The sequence below is a fragment of the Neodiprion fabricii genome, chromosome 4 (genome assembly GCF_021155785.1).
Source record: "Neodiprion fabricii isolate iyNeoFabr1 chromosome 4, iyNeoFabr1.1, whole genome shotgun sequence".
In the NCBI taxonomy this organism is placed as follows: Eukaryota; Metazoa; Arthropoda; class Insecta; order Hymenoptera; family Diprionidae; genus Neodiprion; species Neodiprion fabricii.
This window is the reverse complement of record NC_060242.1, coordinates 18,354,930-18,378,838: the sequence shown is the minus strand read 5'-3', so window position 1 is coordinate 18,378,838 and position 23,909 is coordinate 18,354,930. Positions and strand designations below refer to the sequence as shown.

At 36.2% G+C, this 23,909-nt stretch overlaps 1 protein-coding gene across 1 annotated transcript in view; it reads left to right on the top strand.

Annotated features, from left to right (window-relative positions):
- Nucleotides 1–743: 743 nt before the first annotated feature.
- LOC124181013 (poly(rC)-binding protein 3) overlaps nt 744–23,909 on the top strand; it is a 122,006-nt gene continuing 98,840 nt past the window's right edge. The window contains exon 1 of the mRNA XM_046567084.1: nt 744–1,010. The gene's annotated coding sequence lies outside the window, so the exon portion shown is untranslated. The remainder of the gene's footprint in view (nt 1,011–23,909) is intronic.

The following is a 23,909-nucleotide window of genomic DNA, read 5'->3' as shown; positions in this document are numbered from 1 at the left end:
CATTAAATCAATTTCTTCAATTTACTTTATTATTCTGGTTAAATTTCTCACTAGTAGCAAGAAGATATGGCACGAGATAAGAAAAATGAAAAAAAAATTAAAAGAACGGTAAAGGATATTTGATTTCCTAGTTAGAGCTAAATAATTTTCATCTTCTACCCGGAACAATATTTTTTGTTAATGTTAAGAAACGAAAATATAATCACGGGCTGTGTAGCAGCCAGAACTAGAAGTTACTCTCGGTGCAGCATCACGTCGAAATCCCATCTACGGGTTCTACCCTTGGTATAAGGCTTGCTCGCTATAAATAGTTATTTAAATGGACTTTAAGAGTGCCGGCCAACAAACGGTGTATCAAAATATAGCTCAGTTGGCTGGTCACGGCTTGCGGTCGGATCTCCCCTGATTGGAGGATTATTTGGCACAGTGTCCAAAATAGTCCCCTGCGCACCTCGCCCTCGGAAATTTGCTCTCACTCTCTCTCTCTCTCTCTCTCTCTCTCTCTCTCTTGCTATCTATCTATCTATCTATCTGTCTCTCTGTCTCTCCTTCTCCACGAGCTATTGTGTCTCGCTATTTCTCATCCGTCCCACTCTTTTCCCCTTCCCCCCCCCCTCTCTCTACCTCTTTCTCGCTCACGCTCTCTATCTCTGTGTTTCTTTTCTCTCGCTTTGATTTTTCCCTTCTTTCATCTCATCTTTAAAGTTGGCCTTTCCTAATGACTCATTGTCCACTGTTTCATCTCAACTTCTTCGTCGTACCGGGAGTAAATATTTCAAAGCTAGCCTATTTCCAGCGCTAATCGCGACGACAGTAATTCGTCTGTTTCGAAAACTCGTAGATTTGGCCAAATCGTGAAGTCTGCAATTAACCCTAGTTAAAAACACGCCCCAGTTTTCAAACGCCGTGAGATTATATTGTGTGAAATAAATATTATCAGTGCAGACCAACCCCGGTCTTCAAGGTCAATTCAAGCTGGAGCTGGGAAAGAGGAACTTTCACTTGCGAAGGTAAGGATATGAATATGATTAATTTTATTCATTTCGTCTTCTAAACTCATCGCGAAAAAATTGGAGCACCGTTTTCTGTACTTGGATTTTGGTTTAAATTGTTATTTCAATGAAACAATACAAGTAAAGTCGAATTTTCCTTTACTATTGTATACATTTCATCCGATGGAAAGAATTTCTACGAGTAGTTGGCAGAAAAAGATGGTGAATTTCAGGTCTTATATCTCGTTAACCAACGATCCAATTCGATTGGAGTTAATTTTATTCAAAAGTACGTGGATCGAGCTTCATTTATATATATATTTTTAATCAGCATCAATCAATAGGAAGCATTGTTATTGATAATAACATCAACAATCTCGTTCAGTGACAGGTTTTGCAGTGAGCACGATATTTTAAAAACGTTTAAACAAAAATTGAAATTTCGAGATAGTAATATGAAACGGTTCATCGAGTTTTTTCACGATTTCACGTTTCTTCTGTCACAACAACTTTTGTCAGTTAAATGAAGAAGCTGTAAACCTTGGACGGAAAACCGAATTCCATTTCAAACGGTCGCCATTTCGTTGGAAAAGAATGTCAGATAATGGGAAAGAAGATAAAATATCCGTGAATACTATCTCCAAATTTGAAGTAAATAGGTTCCTATCGTGGAGAATGCAAAATATGTCGGTAAGCAAAAGTCAAAACGTTATTGTCAGTAAGAATGCTTCCCAATTATTTATTTCGACGAGAAACTTATTCAAATAAAACTCGTTCTACACATCTCGAAATGAATCTAACCCCAATCGAATTTCATAATTGGTTGTCGAGACATAATGTCCCAGATTCCAGTCACTTTTTCAGTCGACGCCTTGCATAACATACCCTTAAATTATTTTTCTCGGATCAGTGTTATTCTTGATATTTACGAAAGAACATAAATTCTTTCCGATTCGTTTCTCATTCATAAATTCAAATAAGTGAAAAATCCAAGACACTAGCCAATTTTTTCAAAAAGCGCGCCACTCGTTGCTGTTTACCTCGAGAAATGTCAGATTATCTGGCCGACTGGGGAAAGCAGGGATTCATTCAAATTGCCGGTGAATTAGCCCGCGAGCTCTCAAAATCCATAAGATTCAATCAAGCTGGGACAATGGAACTGCGACCTCGCAGCAATTATCATCAACGGAGGCTGTGTTTGATTTATTCACCTGTCCGCACACACGATGCTCCGGGACTCGGTAAACACGTAACTCAATCTGGCCATGCCCCGCATCGTGTCTACGATTCCATCTGCCGTATAGATACACGACAAACTACATAAAGCATGAAAAGAATTATTTACTAATTTCAACCAGTCGCCTAGCTGTGCATGAAAATTCTCCACTGCATTCGTAAAAACATAACTTTCGAACATTTTTTATCAGGAATAATATAGTTTGGATCGGTCCAGATCACTTTGTTTTCATTATATCACTACAGTATTTATCGGATGAATCTTACATTATGTCCAAGAATTTTCATTTATTTTTATTCTTTGACAAAGATTCTGCATCCTTGACTCCAGGTAGATGCACGCTGTTACAGACTTTTATTTTATCTTGTTCGGTTGATTTGGAGAGTTCGTGAAATTTTTGCGAAATTATGCGGACGTTTTTAAAAATTTCACAACGCGTGAAGGCAGAGAAAAAATTTGTAATGTAAAGCTAATTGTTTTCCAGTTCAACTATACTAATTTTCAAACTTTTCCACGTGATTAAATTTCAACGGTATTAATCTGCACCGTAGTATTTTGTTTTAACCTTACTAATTAAAATTTAACAAAATTAACCAGCCATTTCGTTTGAAAGCTAAATTGGTTTATTTCAATTTCATTTTACTTTTCGTTTCTCTACTGAGAATAAATTTCATCGACGATTAAACCTGAAGTCGAGAATAAATAAGCGATGTAGGTGGAAGCAATATTTTATTTCCGCAATCCAAATTTACCGTCCGATATTACATTTTAGAAACGATAACGGCCGGTCCAATAAGAACAAATGGTGAATACGGGGTTTAGAAAGTGAAATCTAACGAATTTTTTAACTAATGAATGATCAATCCGTAGAATTTTCCATTGACTGGGTAAAAATTCATTTTATACTCAAAAAATTGAAAATAGTTTGAGTACGAAGTATTTGGTAGTCATTCAGTTTAGGATACAAAATGGGATATTAAATGAAATTGCCAAAATGCGATGATAAAAAGAAATTCATCACATCAAAGCAAAACTGCACTGATTCTAACAAAGAAACGAGAAAGAAGCTCCACAGCGTAGTTGAGCGAATCAATTAGTTAATGAAATCGCGACCACTCGCGGACTATTTTTTTCATCCCTTTAATGGTATTCTGTTTCTCTTTTATTACATTCTCTAATAATTTGACTAATTGCAATACGCATACATCCACGGCACTTACTTACAATTCAGTGGATATTCAGATGTGGATATAATGCAGGCGTATGACGGGGGATGGAAAAGAGGGCGGTAGAAATAGGCGCAAGAGTTCAACGCTGCAGGGTTTGGGGTTGGTGGATGCACGCGTTTCACGGTGTGTTATAAGTGAAAGCCTCCAAGTTTACAAGTGTGCTGAACGAAGGATACTGAAAGGCAGGTGGAGAACGGCTCTCACGGAAGCTGCGCAGACGATCAATACACCACGTGGTGTCACACGTCAGTCTCACCAACGTGACGTTGGCAGGCCCTCCGTTTCACCCGACTCCATACGGCTCGCTCCATATAGCAAAATATGCTCCGAAAGTAAGCGGCGTAACTCGCGGAAGGCTGAGCGGCCGACTGCGCATGCGCGAGATATTGATACTCTATTGGCCGGCGGGATCGTATGTAAGGCAGTGGTGCCAACTTGACTCGGAGCGGGGCGCTAACCTTTAAAGTGAAACGTGTGGTGTTTTGTGCTCGCATGATTTCTTGTTACGTGTATATTTTGTGAAAAAAAGGCACACGGCTTCTCCCCACTGCATGGATAAAAAATAAAAAAAAAAAAACAATACTACAGGATCTTCGATTAGAATCCTCGAAGATCTGGCCAGGGTTTTTTCAAAATTCTTCGAGTGCCTTAAATGGTCAAATAAAACCAAGACGCGAAAATCACGTTTCAGTTTAGAGGTTAAACTCTCACGCGACGAGTGGTGGATTGAAATTATGTTGTTACGGTGACTCAAAAGTTTGTCGAGCCTTGCCGAAATCGCGACATTAACTATTACTCAGATCTGCTTGGCCTTAAGAATGCGCATCACTTACGTTAACTCCGTGAACCACGTTTGACAGCCGAAGCTAATTGAGGTGGCCAACCTACAGAAAAATTCGACGAAGCCCGCGCATGCGCAGTTAAGCGTTGAATCTGCTGACTTTCAGCCCATTCTTTCATCATATACGTGCACGAGTACTTATACAGACGTTTGAATCGAACAATCTATTAGCTGGGTCTAGATACATGTTTTCGACGTAGATACAACAATATGAGCAAGAATCTGGTAATCATAGTTGAAATATGTTTGTCTCAATATATGGATTGGGGGGAAAAATTCTTTGAGTATGATTCCTATTTATTCTATAAAATGATTCAGTTTTATTGGAATTTAGAAAAACTGTATTATGTCACGAACATACTCATTTGGTACACTGCTACAATACTCTGACCATATAATTGCTTCGAATCGAGCAAATTCGAATAAGGGGCTCACGAACATCTTCAAACAATAATGATTCGTCATATTTTGGATTAATTTTCACAGAATTCAGTAATACGCAACCTTTTCTCGTCAATCTAGACTCAATATACCACAAATTAATTATTTAAAACAATTTCATCGGTAACATTAGAAGATGTCTGGCAAAAATTAGTCCTGTCTTTGAATAAATCAGAAGTAGCACGCAACTTTTGAGATCCTTGACTCCTCGATTATAAACGACTTAAACTTTAATAAATTTCAAGGCAATCGTGTCTTCTGCAAACGAAGCAGATCACCTACAGTATTTGTTATTTCTTTTATATTCACTTTATGCTCGTGTTTTCTGGTACTTTAAGATTTATTCCAACAACAATTGAAAGCTCCATTTCGTAAACTCCTTTTCATCGCATCTTACGTAATACATCAAATATCCTTTGGAATGGGGGAGAAATTTCCCTCACACAATACAATTTACGCGTCACAATATAACGATAATAAAAATCACCAGCAGATCATTTTTTACGTGGGCAAAAAGGCACCGGTATAACACGTCCCAGCGTGCCAAGAAGATATAGAGTGATATACACGTCATTATGCTGTCAACGTCGTCGCAGGCTAGAAATTTCATCACCTACACACCGCGAATACGGGTGAAAAAATTTTCCGCCAGCATGTAAGAGCAATCCATCAGCAATCTCCATCCGGCACTGCAGATTTTCACGGTGATAAAATTCTATTTTAATTTGTTTTCTCAGATAATCTCTATTATCTAACACTTATTCATTTTTAAAGAAACGATTGCACAATATTCATGTCATTTTTTATTCAATGTTATCTACTTTAATTCTCGAAAATTGCGGATTCCGAAAATCGTTCACATCATTTGAATTCTGTTTTATCGTCAACCGATATTTATCTATCGTATTCGAAGTTTCAGATTATTTTTTGTTCTCCCGATTCTTCCGTTAATTTGCTCGTTGTTATAATTGCTACTATACTCTAGCCTAAATATATTCTACAATACAATATGATCAATGAACTTTACCACAAAGATATCGTTATCTTCTGAGTTGGAAAAAATCGATTTATAATTTTGGGAACGATGTTCCATAAAAAAAGATTGTGAAAACCCAGAAGAATTTCAACACATGGAGGTAAGGAGTGTTGAAGTTTTTTTTATTTTTATCGCAAAACATGGTGCTGTAACTTTTTTTTCTCACATTATCTCATATCACTTTTCTTTTCTTTTTTTTTTTCACAAACACTTAAGACCGAAACGAAATTTTTCTTTTCTGAAAGAAAAGGCAGTTTATTTGCCGGCGATCTTTTTTGTTACCTCGGTTTTGAGAACAGCTTTCGCGCTACGGTGCGTAAGTCGAATTCAAGTCAATATTGATTTCCATTCGAAACCCCCGCATGGCAGTTAGACGTATAATGTTGAAGGTAATGCTGATGAAATCAAATTACTCCACGAAATCGACGGCTGTCCCAAAATACACGTCAATTTAATTTTCCCCGAAAACACTTGCGATCCCGGTGAATTGCCGAAACACTTCCAGACATATTATCAAGCTTAGTAAGATGTAAAAGTTTATACAATGTAGGATATGATACCTTAATTCAAAAACTTAAACGGATAGTAGAATCAGGGTAGAATGAATGAAATTGCGAGTTTTTGAGGTACCTACTTGAGAGTTATTTGTGTTGACATTTTTTATTTTCAAAATTCAAGAGAGAGATAAAGGAACGAAAATTACGTCTCTCCGATATACTGAGGTTTAAGAATCTAGAATAAATTATACGTTGTGTTGGGGTCACAGAGTGAAGTGGCCGTGCAACCGATAAAGTTTACAATATTCATTCTACAGAATTGAAAAATAAAAATAGTACTACAAATTAATTTCAATGAATGCCAAGCAATACGAATTTGACCATGAAATTTTGTCTGACTTGAAAAAAAAAAATTACGTCAAAACATAACCTACACTGAGAAATATTTCATTTGTTATAGTAACTAGAAAAATTCAGTAAAACAGGTATCGTTAAAAAAACTAATAGCAACAGTGATCGTAACGAGAAAGAATAGTAACGGACACCAGACTTTCCGGTAAGAGCTAGAAAACTAATTTTCATTTCGTACCCAGTACTATACTTTTGGATTGTGGTAAAAAATGATAATCGTAGTTAAAAATTTCTCCAAGTGGCAGTCAATTTGAGAATGAAAAATATCGAAATCTTGAAAGCAACATTGACCCAGTTCGCAGCAAGAAAGTTCCACGCGTACCGAAAATATATCATCCACCTCGGCGCGTGGGGGGTTGAAGGGTGTCGTGTGTACATTATCGCGGGGCATTTCGGCGTGCCCGTTGAGCGTAATACCTACACGTGTACGCCACGACCCGGGTAAAACAGGAGTTCAGTTCACCCGGTCTCTGGTGTAATTGGATAGAGTGCCGGAATACAACCGTATAACTTCCTGCGCCACGCGGTCCGCGTCATTTTCCAACTTGTATTACACTCACGTGCGATATCGCGGGTTGCACAAGAGTGTCGGCTGATCGTCTGCACCGCATTTATCGAGCTTCGGGACGCAGCGAGGAGGGTGGAAGGCAAGGTGCGAAATTCGAAACGTTTTTTAGTCGTATTCGGATTGTCGCTTGGCGATGCCTCAACTGGCGGAAAGAAATAAAATTAATGCAACCAGGCTTGCAGCAGACCGTTGACCGTGTTTTTTCACGTGTGGATAGTGGAACTGGTATATTATTGATTGTCACAGCTGAACGGAAAAGAGATTTTTTTTTCGACGCTTCGATTTTTTCCGAGAATGTAGAATTTACGAATAAAATCATGATTGTATTGGATTGGCTCTAGTTTTTATTTTATTGCAGTTTTGTAAGAGGGGGGATGCTTCCTAATGTAATCGTGATTTTATTCGTTAATTTTTCGTTCTCAAACAACAAAATTCACGGAAAAAAATAGGGCAACAAGAAGAAAAAAATAATTTCATGTCAAGCTGTGTAGTATTTTTATTTTTTTTTTGTTAACCTTTAGATATTAAAGAAATTATCGAATTTTTCATATAAATAATGCTATTTGAGTGATGTATATATGAATATATGTGTGATAATGTCGATAAAATAAAGTCCTGGAGTCAATTTCGGAAACCTAAACTTTCAAATACAAAAACCACTGTTGACCAGCGTTATGCTTAATTAATTCATGTGGCTTGAGTAATTTGGGAATCGAAGAATTACGATTTGCCTCCACTAAAATTAAAGACTCAGGTTACGTGATGATAAAATGGTGTCGAGAACCAGCTTCTGACGTCATGAGGACATTTTCCAATAATTTTCCCTCTTTCTATTTCGGCCAGAATTTGACTCAAACTTGAAAATTGAAAGCAGCGATTTATTTTTGGGTCTGTAAAAGGTTTACCGGTTTCGCCTCGTCTCATGAATTTCTGAAATTATGATCTCAATTATACATTTGAAAATGCTTCATTGCTGGCTTTTCAAGATCTTGCAACATGGTAACCGCGTTTCAAAATATTTTACGTTTGCGACGTTTGATCGATTTTTTTGCGGTAAAAGAAGATTGATACAGAAAATTTTAGTGGAGTTGGAAATATTCTACCTTATGCAGACAATTCAATTTCTTTCCATTTGGGGAGTAAGTTATTATTGCAGTGTTGTAGAAGATTTCGGAAGATTTCAAAAGACTACAAATCATTTGAATGTGTTTCTGTAATTTCGAAGATTTATTGAAATCGCTGGAATTTTTGAAAATTTTACATCATTCGAAGAATGAAATGATTCAAAGTGATTTGTGTAATTAATTTCTGGGAATTGGAAAAAAATTACACGTGATTTCAGTGATGCCCAAAATTCAATGATGCTTGCAGGATTTCAAACGTTTTTAGAAAAATTCACAATCTGATTTTGTATTAGGTTTCAAAGTGTTTCAGCAGATTCTATCAGATTTAGAAATATTTTGTCTGCGATTAATTGTTTTCTAGGAATTGAACAAATCGTCGGATTTCGTCAATTTTACAACAATTAAAATGATTCCCGAAAAATCTATCGATTGATTTTTGACGATTTCCATGGATTCCAAAAGATTGCATGAAATTCGGAAAGATTCATGCGAGATTTCAAATATTCAATGAACCCGAGTGGCTTTCAACCATTTAAAAACATTGAATGTATAGTTCTCACGTGCATACTTACAAAGATTTCATAAACGCGATATTAAGGTTTCGAATGAAACCGCAGAATGTTAAAAGATGTCATCGACTATGCATGACTCAAATTTATAAATCGATCTACCGTTCACAATGTGTGCATCTATTCCTTGAATATCAAGCTAGTTGAAGTTCACTTGAAATATTCACAACAAAATGTTTCCCTTCTCCTTTTTTTTTTCGTTAGATTTTTTCTTGTGTTTATTTTTTCCGTCGTTTTTTTCATAAGCACGGTTTTCAGTTGGACGGATTCCTCTGTCTCGCGGATGGAGAGAGAGAAAGAAAAAGAGGAAGATAGACAGAGAAAGAGAGAGAGAGAGAGAGAGAGAGAGAGAATGAGAGGGGCTCATTGCTTGTAGCCTGTATTCGTGCGTGTTTTTTCGAGTGTTGGAATGGAGTCTGGTTTTCATTCGGACGGATTTTCCGGAATATCCGCGGCAAGATTCCCGAGATATGAATCATTAAAGTCAAGAATCAAGATGGTATTTGAGAATGCGAGATGCCGCGCTTTCCTTTCACCCTTCGTCTACCCTCCGCATCTCGGCGAAGATTCGCTATCTCCGCAGTCTCTCTTACTCCTCTTTCAAACGCTCTTTCTATATCTCTGCACCAAATTCAACCGCAGTTCACATATCCGCAGGAAAAATATTCGCATACTTGAAAAGTGAAAAGGCGTCGGATACTTGTGAAAAAACAGACCTGAGTGATCCTTAAGAATATCCAAATACATTACATTTCATTCGCATCGCTATTTTCGGTGCCAAATCAATTATTTTATTCCATTTTATCCAGAAGTAGTAGAAATCGAACTATCATATCAATATGTCTAGATCCATTGATCCGGTAAAGATGTTTAATTACAGTACGTAAAAAGTAAATTATTTTTCAGACGCAAAAAAACTAATCGTTAAATTTGTAAATTCTGTTCACGTAATTATTTCACTAGCATTTTGATCCAGCGAGACGAAAGAAACGGCAGGGATTTAGGCAGCAGATTTCAAGATTACCTCAGCTTTGAATTGAATTCACAAAATTTCAAAAGGTTAAATACTCCTTTTATAAACAAATACCTCGAAAGAACATTTCCGCAGAATTTCACGCATCATTCAAGATTTTGGAAATATCAAAACATTTTGCAAGTCTAATTGTTTCGAAAATTCAAAAACATGTATGCGAATCAACCAACGATTTCCTGAATTTATGAGATTCATAAGGCTGTAACAAAATTATGGAAGAAATGCAAGAAATTTGACGTCACTTTAGCTTATTCCAAAAAAAAAAAAAAATTGCGTTACTTCTCATTTCACAATATTCTTCGCCTTAAAATTTCACTTGATTTCATCGATTTTATAAAATTTTCGCGTACCTTTAGTTATCTTTTACGCCTTGAAAAGTTTCATAAGGTTACAAAAATTCCTACAAGCTGTCAGAAAACTCTAAAATATTTAATGCGGTTTCAAAATATTGAAAATTAATTCACGTAATCCGATTTTGCATATTTCATGAATTCAAGTGTTCTCAAAAAAATTTCACAGTCAATGATCATGCACCCAAGATCTGAACAACCGTTAAATTCGCTTCAAAAAAAATATATCAGCAAAATAATTACAGCTGCATAACGTATAAATATTTATCAAAAATGCCTCTATCTCGTTGAAAAAACGACTATTATAAAAAAAAAAAAATGTTAACAATTGTATCCGACGTATTACGTCAGCATGAAAAATCCTCTCTCAATTTACCAAATCTCTTTTTCCCCAGCCGCTTATTACTTAATCCTCTCGTCTTTTATCTTCCCCTTTTTTCTTCTCAAACGCTCCTCTTGTTCGGCCGCAATTAAACCGCAAATTCATTTGATCGTTGAGCCGAACGGATATCTAGCTGGAATAATTGATCCTGCTCGATATATGTTTGACGACAGCTGGCCGGTCCTTCGGGTGGATTATCGGCACGCTTGAGTGGATCAGAACAACTCGAATATTTTTACGTCCGGTCCAAGCTCACGCAAGCTCATTCATCGGTGAATCCGATGCATAATTCTCTGTGGCGACGCTCAAGAGATCAGAATTAAGCTCTTGCTCCGAATTCAGCGATCCGCCGAATTTATAAACCGGGCAGCAACGTCAATTTAACATTAATGATTGAACAGTTAGACTGAAACTTGAGTTTCTAAATTTTTATTTAAAGACTCTCACCGTGTAGTGAAGAATAAATTTGACATTCATGAATTTAAAAGCGTAAACTTATTCGTTAAAATTTACAAATTCTCTGGCGAATCTTCTTCGATGGAATAGAAAGAGAGAAAAAATCGTCTGAGATAAGTTTTAGAGAATTCATTGTTGAACCTAAACTACAATTCGTTAAAGTTGAAAGAATGACATATTTCTCGGTAAAAAAGAAAATACCGTGAAAATGCAAACTCTCTGAAATCACTGAGAATTAAATTTTTTTAGTTTTATTTGGTCGAGTTAAAATTGTGTTCTCCGACTTCCTTCTTACTTTTTATCAGAATCGAATTAAAGTCGACTTAAACTCTTTTGAAAGTGAAACTTCCGTCACTTCTACCTTCTAAGTGTTGAGATGTAAAAATTTTCAAAATAAGCCAGACAATCAACCACAAATATACATAAATACCAGAAAAGTTTGCGTTATTTGAATTAGATTCGCAAGAAGAATTACGTATGCATCAAATTAAGGGCATATCCTTATTTACTTTCCTCTCATTCCGTCTTGTCATCGCTAATTTGCCATCTCTTGAGTTTAAAAAATGTAAACTCCCACCTTTGTTAAAATGTTTGTTTGGGTTTGTTCGAACCCAGCGATTTTCTTCCTAACGATTAAATACCTTTCACGGTATTTGTTACGTCGCAATTAAGGGGCACGCCTGGTTTGACAGCCTAAAAAAAACGATTTTTGGGAATTTAAAAAAAAAAACTGGTGTATCAATTGTTTTAAAATTTTAAGGGTATATTTATACATATTTTAAGAATACATAGTGAAATTTTTGAAGAAAAAAATTAAATATTTTTCGAGTTACACGCGATCTCCGACGGCGCTGAAAAAAGAAAGGTCCTCCACTGCTGCAGCGATTCCGGTCTTCTTCGTTCATGAAACCTGAAAAAAAATTCTTGTTAAATTAGAAGATATTGTCCGTACAATGACCTACCAGTTTTTTGATCTGATCAAAAATCGAATTTTGACAGGCCAAAAACGACCAAAATTTTGGGTAAAATTCAACTTTTATTTAAAAAATGCCGCCATTTTGTCAATTTTTGATTTTTTTTTCGATCGTAGGTCATTGTACGGACAATATCTTCCAGTTTAACAAGAATTTTTTTTTTACGTTTCATCCACGGAAAAGGCCGGAATCACTGCAGCAGTGGAGGACCTTTTTTTTCAGCGCCGTCGGAGATCGCGTGTAACTCGAAAAATATTTAATTTTTTTCTTCAAAAATTTTATCGTGTATTCTTAAAATATGTATAAATATGCCCTCAAAATTTTTAAACAATTGATACAGTAGTTCCTTTTTTTAAATTCCCAAAAATCGCTTTTTCTTAGGCTGTCACACTAGATGCGTCCCTTAATAATCATGAGATAAAATGTTCGTCACCATGAGAAAGAAAATATTTTTTTTCTTATCAAAATAAATTCTCTACGTGATCGCTGACAATCTTTGGCTGCGTATAAATCTCTCATTTGTTAAAGTTAACCTTCAATGAAAGCCACAATTAGCTGGCATGTTTCACGCCCTTATTTTTACATCAATAACGCGAGTGGGTGTAGTTAGCTAATATTTTCGTGACCGCCACGTGTATAGAACACGAGTTTTACGAGCGAGTCGTAGTTAAAAGAGCCAACTTTTACCGCAGCATTAAAGTTGGTCCGGTCACTTACCAAATTTCCCGTGCCCGCTTTCTTCCTCCTCTTTCTGCGCTTTTTATACCCTTCTTTCAACCTGCGAGAATCGTATAGTGTATAATATACTCTTAATGTTTTTCACCGACGTGAGTGCAGCTTCTTTACGATCCGAATCATGGATTTATATTTGTAACCGGCAACTTCTTAACGGATAAACTTAGGTGACGCGTAAAAGAATGGCATGTTTTTTTTTTTTTTTTTTTTTATTCAAGATTTCAATCGAATGATATAACGAATATATAAAAAATTTCTAAGAAAAATCAAATTTCTCCTGGATAAATTAATGCTTACGTTAATTTTGTAATCACAAATTGAACGATTTGATTTTCTCTAGTCATGTGGGAAATGTGAAAATGAAATGAATTTGATTTTCCATTATTTTTTGAACATTCTAATGAATAAAGAGAACTTCGATCGACTTTTTTTCACGTTTTTCGCAACATACAGAGAATAAAGCTGTGATTGATCTAGCCCAAAAATGCTTGTATGGAATTCAAAAAAATTGGACAAAAAGGTGACACAAATGTCAACATTTTCTGAGAATTTGCGATTTTTTAGCTGATAATTACGGCAGCGGTAAAAAAACGATCAAGAATCACGAAAAACCAATGCTTTTCTTATGGGAAAAAGCAAGTCTTCCTAGGCGTGGGTAAATATGGAGGGAAAAATTTTTACAAATTCGAACATTGTTTTTAAATTATTTCGAACCAACTTGGGGGCGAAACACCATTAAAATTCGATTTTGGCCTTCTTAAGGACAGTTCTAATATACATACACATTGTATCGCGAAGGTGCGTATTTAGTGTATCTTCGATCCTATCGATCCTCTCCTTCGGGACGACCTACGACCACCTCTAACCGGCGACGCTCATCAGTCAGATCACAACACGCTCACGCAACGTGACAGATTTGGTCGAATCTCGGAGTCAAGTGACGCAGTGTTTGGCGATGCGCCTACGCGTGTGGAAAACTAACATTTGATCGATATTGTGACATCTTGTTGGAATAACCGCTGTACCTGAAGGTAATAAAATAGATAATAATTTCGCACGGCGACTTTTATATTGTTCCTTTTCCGCTCCTACTTCGCACATCCCTTGAGACTATCGCCAAAATCTCGTTCAGTAATCGTGCACCACCCTCGGGCCGAATCTCGGAGCTAGCTGGCCGGAAAAACTCTTAGTTTGATCCCGGGCTACTAGGTAAAGCAATTCATACCCGACTTGGCACCCAATCAATTTAATGGCTCGAGGAAATGTGAGGTTTTGTGCAGGCGAGCCGAATTTTCCGGCACGTATTTATTTGCCCGTCTTGTGCTCCTGGACGCTTTCGAACCACCGTCTTATCGACTCCGGAGAGGTTGTGACGTTGCGATGTTTCGGAAAAAAATAGTTTGCAATTTTTTACCGTGGCATTCCCTGTTTTCGTCAAAGATAAGCGTTCTACGTTCGGTTGCTCGGCTGATTTTTCACATTTTCACACTCTTGTGAATTTATGAGCAATCGTAAATGACATTTTTTTTATCGCCCATATCAATCACAGTATCAATTTACGTCACAAAAAAGACCCACGTTTGTAATGTCAAGTATTTATATGACGAATTTTTCATTATTAATTCAATCTCGTAAAACAGTTGTAATTTAATATGAACTTTTGATCTAAGAGAAGAAAATTCCCGGTCGACACATTGTTGTGTTACGGATCGTGATCTTTCGGTTGAATGTAAATGTCGGGAAAAGAAATAATAATTGAAGCGCCACGACCTGTTTCTTCACAAATTCAAAGACATGTGAAAGATAGTGAAAAATGAAACGGACGCGATCTTCCGCGTAACATCGAACGCTCGTCTTTTGACAGAATTTTTGTCTTCTCTTAAACAAAGACCCTTTTCAGAGGGTGCCACAGTGGAATACCGTATATTATTTTTTTTCCAAAACGACGGGTCAAGTACACGCGATGAAATCTGGAGGCCCAAGTATTTCATGCCAGGATTATTTATCAGGGGAAATCTGCGGACCGTTGGAACATTTGGCGACGTGACACGCATGCGGCAAGTCCAATTACTCTCACGCTGCTCTACAGGTGGTTTGGAAAATCGGCGATAATTCCCCCCGCTTGACCGCCACCCTCGTCCCAAGCCGAGCTCTAATCTATTGCGTAACCCAACTTCAATCCCTTAACCGACTTTACTTGACCAGCGGCAGCTCGAGCGGATTACGAGGCATCGGAATCAGCCTCTAAAATCGCCAACAAACGCCGCTGCAGTTTATTAGAATTTATTCGAGCGCGGAAATATATTAAACGAATTATTTTGGAAGGCTGAAATTGAAGAATATTTCCACGTATGTGCTTAAATTTATCTTACTTGAAAAACGTGTGAGTTAGGATTCTTACTCGTGAAGGATTGTTAATTTATTTCCGATAGAGTGTGTCGCGTGTGAAATAAGAATTCAGCGGAAATCTGTTGATGTGATATTGGATTTATTTGAAAGTTGCTTCTTGGTGAAATTATGTGTAAACCGGTCAGCGATATAACTCGAAATTTCTAAAATCATTCGATATATTGTAATATCGATGGGATATGCGCGAGTCACGTCAAAATTTCTTTTAGAATCCACTGCGATCTGTTGTGATATTATTCAACACTACAAATCCGAGGTACTATGTTCTGCATATATAATACTAATGTTGAAATCAAGCAAAATCATTTGGAAGTTTTTTTTTTTAACGTAAACTGTGAAAGCTTATTAAATTGTCATTCAAATTTCATGGAATCTACGAAACCATTTGAAATTATTTTACATTTACTAGAATCTGCGAGAACCGATCCCACGAAGTTAGTTTGTTGAAATTCCGAGAGATCAATTATGGATCGTATGTGAAATATTCGAAATCCTTTGCTATTTCATCAAATTTGTAACAATCAAAATATTCAATTGAATTGTATCATATCTAAGATCCTCAGCCTTCACTTCAATGAAATTACGAAGATCCTTGCTAGTCTTCAAATTCCGTTGAAGTTTTCGAAAATTTAATCAAAATTCCGAAAATTGGCAAAATATGACAACATCCTTTGCAATCTTCTGAATTCACATCTTTGATCAACTTTCGAAATCATTTCGAATCATAGAAATTTTGTGACATTTTGTGTAACTTCTCGAAGTCAACCAAAATTGACTAGAATCTTTTTAGTGCAAAGTACGCGAAACTTCGTTGTAATGCGATCTTACTCAAAATTCTGTGTAATAATTTGAAATCAATCAAATAATACGAAATCTAAATAATCCAGAAATCTTTGAAATTTACTTTGCACACAAATTTCTGTTCAAGCCATAATTGAACCTGATGGATTTCTCCAAACTTTTTTGAGTAAGCCTTCGGATCCTTCTTACAAATGCGACTCCGGAATACGATTTTTTTTATTTAAAAATACAGCAAATGCGACATTTGAGATATTTTCTACAGATTTTAATCGGTCTTGGGTAGTTTAAATTCCGTTCTCACAATTTCGACTGGCTTTAGATTGGATTTCAAATCTGGTCTACAGAATCGATACGATCAAAAATCAGTTTCAGTGAGTTCACGTAAATTTGGAACGTTTGACAAGATTTAATGATTTATTTTCGTCAACTTTGAAAAGGAATTGCTGCTTAAATGGGCTCATCTAGGAATGAGTCAAACTGTTCAGATCATAAAAAAAATCTCAACTGTTAATGAAATTCCATAAAACAAGCATTTCCCTGCCTATTCGAATCGATCTTACTTATTTACCATCGTTGTTCGCAAATAAAATTTCTGTAAATATTCCGAATAGTTTTTCCCTATTTCCTCACGGAGATATAATAGAAGAGCAGATCATACTCGAAAAGATTTTTGGTGAAATCTGCCCCTTTGTTTCAAAAATAGTCAAAACTGCTCTGTGCAGACTAAAATCTGTTACATCAATTGTAAATTTTTTTTACCAAAGTCCCGTTTTTTCTGCGGTTCTCCAGTGAAATCCCCCCTTTTATTCTTTCTCTGTGGGCTTTTCATCCTTGACCAGGCACAGCGATTGTCCTTCCCGCATCCGGCAGGAAAATGCGTGACACCTTTGCACCTCGAGGACGCAGGGAAGGAGAAACTCGGTCGTCGGGTCAGACTTGGACGGTTGTTCCAGGGTGCGTACAGGGAAAAAGTTGGCTTGGTTTTAATTAAAATTAATGAAATACTGGCTTCGAGGGAGAGTGGGAACTGAGTAACGTATATTATAGTGAAGGCTGAACGCCGTGGCCGCAGTAATTGGAGAGTTATACGACGCCGTAGCCGCTGTGCCGCCGTTAACACTTTTATACCCCATAATACCGCACGTTTCTCTTCCGCGCGCGCTAAATTTTGAAAAGTAGCCACCGTCAACCCCAAGCAGCGTTTTCCCCCGACTAAATATGGCTTATAAATGCCGTCCGCAATATTTTCACGGTGGGATAACTCGATGGAAGAACTGTGTGAAACTACGGAATAATCTCCCTGTCTCAGATGAATAATGCTGATTTGAAAAATTGTGTAAAATGAGGAGAGAATTTGAAATATTCGCCCTTAACTTGAACACTTTCTATCTTTGAACACGTAGAATTTTTTTACACTAGCGCGAAGTCACTTGAAAAAGTTGCTGCAATTTGATAAAAATTTTTAGATACAATCGTTTGGGAAATTTCGTGTTTTTTAAAGAAAAAAAAAATGTTTTTCGTCATTATAAATTTAAAATCAATTTCATAAGATTGGTAATAGTGTGAAACGAAACCACTCTGAAAAAATGTACCATATTCAATGAAATAGGATTGAGTATGAAATTAACATTCCTGCACATCTAGATATTGAAATTATGTGGGATGTGTTTTTCGAATTTTCGTTCTATTCGTCATTTCACATACGTCAAATGTATTTTTAAGCACACCATTTTTTTTTCACTACGGGGGATAGAGTTTTATAATTCTGAACTCAGTATTTAAACACTTTTGCAAGGATTCTCATGAAATTTTCAATAGATTTCAGTGCAGTTTGCAAAAAAAATTTAAGAAACAATGTCAAGAACGAACAGACGTGAAAATTCTTTGGAGGTTTGCTTGGATTTTCACACATTTATACTAAATTGTACAATTACTATTCATATCGACGTTTGTTTGTGACGTTTTTTCTAACACATGCCAAAAAGGTCACGAGTGTCAAAACGTTGCGATAAGTATCCAATTATGACAATTTGTATGACAAAAATTTTATCGTTATGCTACATCATGAAAAGACAATAATACACTATACGATACATGCATAATATATAAGTTACGACGACGTGTTTTACGCTGGGTAAATTTTATTACAGGGATCAAACTCGGTTCACGACCACTAAATTTCTATTTTACGTGCTGCCGGCCGCAATGTCACTAATATATACATATACCTAAACATATACATGTGCACGTACAGTATACACGCACGTATCCCCGAGTTGACTCAATAAACGATGCAAGTATAGTACAAGTCGCTTTCACGTCCCCCAAATTTCGAGAGAAAAGACACGGAAACGTTCGGCAGAACGTGCGAATAAAATATGCCCATTCGTGTCACGCAATCCAGGTGCAATAAAGATTTTCGCAAAGAAAATTTCCATCATTTGATAAAATTGCGTGTAGTCTTGCCACTTGGGGTGTTGATAAATTCTTTAACGAAAAACTTATCGACACCCTAAATATGGGACACCATAATCCTCATGATTGATTAATTGATCACAGAAATGGAAAGTCTAATGCCTTGGATTTGAATGACATAAATTTATTTCTATGCATACCGCATTATGTACACAAGTTGAAAAATACACTTACAAGTTGGTAAATAAATCGAAAACTTTTAGCTCGTCCGCATCGTCGTCTGATTGCGTTTGCTCACCGTTCGTATCGTGTATTATAAGCAAAGATATATGTCCTATGGATCATTCCGCGTGAATTCAATTCACCTGAAAATATTCTCAGGTTTTTATTTCGAATTGAATTTCGCATTTTTCTACTTCCGTTTATTTTATATCCCACGTCAGTTTATCTTTTTAACATTTTTCAACTTGTAAGCTTTTACTTAATTCGCGTTAATAAACGGTAATTGTGAGAGAACGTGAAAGTATTTCTTTCTTTAAGAATTTTAATTCTGAAAAAAGAGATTTCTTTCCCAATTACACTATTGATCATTGACAATTATTTCACTCTCAGACGATATTTACCTCGCTTAAAATTTCTACGCATCATGCGTCTACGTACCACGTAGGTACGTAATAAAAATTTATGAAACCGTATAAGTACGTATAGAAGCAAAAGTTGATTTGAAAAACTACGATATTTTTAAATTTTTCTCAAAATTGTAAGACTAGACTTATTCCCTCCTTTTCATACTTTCCTTCAGACCGTGAAAAATCGTTAATTAATAACGATTCCACCTGGTAAATAATGATTCAAGAAAAACAATTTTGCTAGCTTTGAAATTGATAAAATAATGGATTCGCAAAATGAAAGAAATAGAATAGAAAAAAAAAATCGAAAAATGCCAGAAATTTCAAATCAGGCACGGTAACTGTGAACGTTGTTCAAGTTGGCACAGAATTCCCCATACAGATGCATGTATAAAATCGTCTCTAGTGTTCATCATACAGAAGTAGAGACACGGAGAAAATCGCGGACCGCCCGGAGTCCTCGAAATTTAAATTCTCCAACGAAGGCAAACCGAATCACGTCCCTCCTCCACTTTATGGAGGCATAGGTGTGTGCGCTTGCCAACCAATTAGAGTTTCCGCCACATCCAGAAGAAAAAAGTCACAAATTACGTTCGGTACTTTATAAAAAGAGAGGAACAAAAAAAAAAAAAAATAAATATGTATTAAAAGACGGAGAACCACCTTTTTTCATCTTCCCCTAAACTTTGTTTACATTTACCCACCCTCAACGTCGAAGCAGCCGACAAACGTGTCTTGATTAACCTCCCGAATTCCAGAATTGCTTCTTCGTCGAGAGAATTACTTTGACGGACGATTGCAGAATTTTTTTTTCATCGTTTTCCATTCGATTAACGAGAACGCGGAAAATGTCTTCAGGTAATAGAAATTGTCTATAAATTATTATTATTATTGTTGTTGCTGTTATTATTATCGTGTGAATTCTTACCTCAAAATAACAAATGTGGTAGAATAAATTAGTTTTCATTTGAAATTAGTAAATAAAATATTATATGTACCGTCAACTTATTGAAAATTTGAATAGTTCTCGCTAAAATTAAACAAATTAAGTATTGAAAACTTCAACTATATTTCGCTAAATTATAAACGATTCGATAGATGAAAGGAAAAAAAATCGCTCGACTAATTTTGATCAGAAAATTATAAGCTGACTTTTCTCGTAAAAAAAATTGTCTGATCAGATTTTGCATTCAGCTTCTCGATCAGTCAAAAGAATCCGATTAGTGTAATAATAAGAGAGAAAGGTACGCAATAGTAATTGATTGTCATAAAAACAATATGATTTTGGCTATTTGTAGATAATAATGCATTGACGAATTACAAATTTTTACCAATTTAACCAAAATACGATCAATATTTTCAGAGTAATTTTTCATTTCAGATATATTATTTCATACATCGATTTATGGATCGCAAGATTCTCAAAATTACCTCAACAATTTTATCCACAGATGTTTTTTGACCAGACTGTACACCTGATACATTACTCGTCCATAAATTTGTCGATTCCCAGCGATGATTGACGAAGGACGAATCTCGAATTCCTTGAAAACTCCGCCGCGAGATCGCTAGTAACGTGATACACGGATCATTGCAGTTGCACGATCAGTGATCCAAAATTTCACGTGTATAAATTCAAGATCTAGTGGATGCAGCCCTTTAAGCCAGACGGCTTTTCTATGGTCTCCACGAGCCGGCGTTGCTTACATTACGACGTCGTTCCCCTCCATCGGAATCCTCCCCACACGTCGCCTTTCATAAAAGGCTTTTATTTTCCCCTCTCCCTCTGCATTTTCTCCCCATTTCTCTGTACTTCCATTTTTAACTCGCTCCTTCTTGTCCCCCATGCGATACGAGTCTGCGGTAATAATTATAGGAGGACAAAAATACAGCACGCAGATTCTTGTAGGTGATTCAAAAACTTTTCCCAAAACGTCTCCGAAACTTGAACTGAAGAGTATAAAAAAGTTCACCGTCATAGAAGATCGTCGGGTTTGTCCGAATCTGTCACAAATCGTCTGATGTTGTAAAATTGTGCGTGGAATCTGGTTGAATCTAAATTATTTAGCGATATGTTTTGAAATTTGTCGCTTCCCACACGAAACGCTTCACGAAACTTTCGGATGTTTTACGGAACCTTGTAACATCCTACGAATTTCTTGAAGTTCTGCGTCACCTTGAGAAATTTGTTCAATTCCACGAAATCTTATCAAACCCGGACGGATTCTGATAAATTGCGTTAAGAACTATGAAATCGGAGAAACTAGTCGTTTGGAAATCCGTTAAGAATTTTTTATTATTTGTTTTTAAATAGTCGTTTCAGTACTGCCGTTATTTTTGATAATCAATATTTTTATCTGATAATAATAATCAATTTTTGATAAAATAGTCATCTGAATAAAATGCGCCATCGTATAAAATTGAAATCAAACAAGTCTGCCAGATTTTTAACAATCTTGTAGCGATTCGAAATTAAGCATCGATATGTAACAATAAACTTTCGTTAATAAGTCCGGTAGTTTTCAATTTTGTGTGTGTTGAAAAATATTCTCGATACATATTCAATGTTCAACTATCTCGTGATAATATTGATAAAAAAAGTATTCATTTTCGGCCAGCCAACCTCCTCTAAGGAGTTACATCCACCTGGGACGGCTGAAACTAGGGTTGTATTTAAGAATTTTTTTTTTTTTTTTTTGCGTATAACACTGAATTCGATCCAACAACAATTACACATATTTTAAAACTGGGACGTGTTTTTGCTGCTAGCGATTGCGATACCGGACGTGCATCCGCCATTTTTTATCGGGGAAAAAAAAACCTTGAAATAGATAGATAAAACTATTACTTGTCGAAGCCGAATTCAGAAATCAATTTTTGTCGTATCGTGGCAGTGTCTGGAATAAAAAAGACAATTTTTCATCTCAAATTGTTCACTGCTCACGACGGAAAAAAAAAAACTATACCAGGTATCGAAAAAACGGCTGGACAAGTACTGGATTATATAACTGTGCAAAACTATATCCCGATCGTTCCAATACTCGAGGAGATATTTCTGGTAGCGATTTTGAAAACACTGTTTCAAAAAAAAACGCGTTTCAATTTTTGAATACATTTCACACTGTCAACGAAATAACTGGTTTGTTTCAAAACTTACAACATGAAATCGTTGATTCCTAGGCCAAATGACGAATCTTCCCGAGATGTCGACTCTTCCATTAGATTTGTTTTTTTTTTTGCCGTGTCAACCTAATTCATCCGTATTTCGATGCCCTTTTCGTTGCTCGTCCAGTCGGTTACAAAACGCTATTACTTCGTCATCGCTGCAAATTACTTTATGAAATGTTCAGGGTAAACACTCGAAGGATCTGTCCTTTCCAAGGAGCATCTTTTTTAAAAAATCGATTTTTTGTAACCTATCCAGGTGTAGACGTTGCATCGTTTACTCGTCTCTCTCTCTCTCTCTTCAGTTTCGGGGGTGAGTATAAGGGGCGCAGACACCCCCGCCCATTTCGTGATCAATATTACGCCCCTGGCAGCCTGCAAGCAAGCTATAGGAGGCCAGAGGCGAGCGCCAAGGTATTCGCGGTCAGGCCAAATTCCAAGTCATGTACAAACACGCGCCTATGTTATACACATACATACATATATATATATATATACGTATGCATACGCAGCATATATATATGTATATGTATGTACGTATGTATAATACGTTCCGTCCATAATCCCTATTACGCCGCATAATAATGCGCGATAATGTACGCAGCGGGGGAGAATGGACGATTCAGTGGAAAACGAGGGGTCTTCCAATCAAGTAATCACGGTGCCAATATCATTCGAAACGATTTTGTAATCTCCGAAAACATACCGAAATCAGTGATATTAGAACGAAATACGAAATTCTTCGTCAGTAATCGCTGGTAGTCGTGAAGAATCATTTAGGATTATACAGAGATCAATTTGTGATCTCATGAAGATGTGCGAAATCTTATAGAAATCATGAGAAATCGCTTACAAGTCAAAGTGAAATTTATTTGTAAAGTAATCTATTATAATCGCTCTGTAAAATGTAGGTAATTATGAAATACCACAATCATTGTGTCGCTTTTTTTTCAGTATAACAGTCCTTGGTGAAAAGTCAAGCCTCATCTTCGTGTTCTTAATTTTTTTTTTTTAATTGATTACAGATTTTTGAGACGGGAAAATTTCGGGAGTCATGTGAAAGTAATAACGGAGAACGAGAATCGGTTGTACGGATTTTCTTTGAAAGTGGTAGAAAATATGTCTCTTTTTCTCGAACGCGTCAACAAGACTGGTCAAATTGGAAATAAGAATTCATATTTTGTAAGTATGAAATATTCCCGTCGTCCGGCTAATTTGGTATTTTTATATATATTTCCCGAACGTAATTAGATCGTAATTTTGATGCCGTTCGAAGAATTTTTACTTCAATTACTTCGTCAATCCGGAATATTCGGAAAGGCTTAAATCGGAGAAAACAAATATTACGATCACTTACGATTAAAATCGAAAGAAATCAATTTTCTTCCAAACATCGTCATTTTTCTTAATTGTTTTCAAAGAGACGTCCGATCTCTAGTTTAATCGATCAATCGATCGAACAGTTTCAGTTTTAAACCGTTTTCAATGCGGTACGTCAAACTGGAATAATAAACAACTAGTAGCGTATTTAAAATACCTCAGTCAGAATGGGAAAAAAGTTTTTATTCGACCATTGCTGCAAACTTTTTGTCCCTTTTTAATACAAATATCTCGT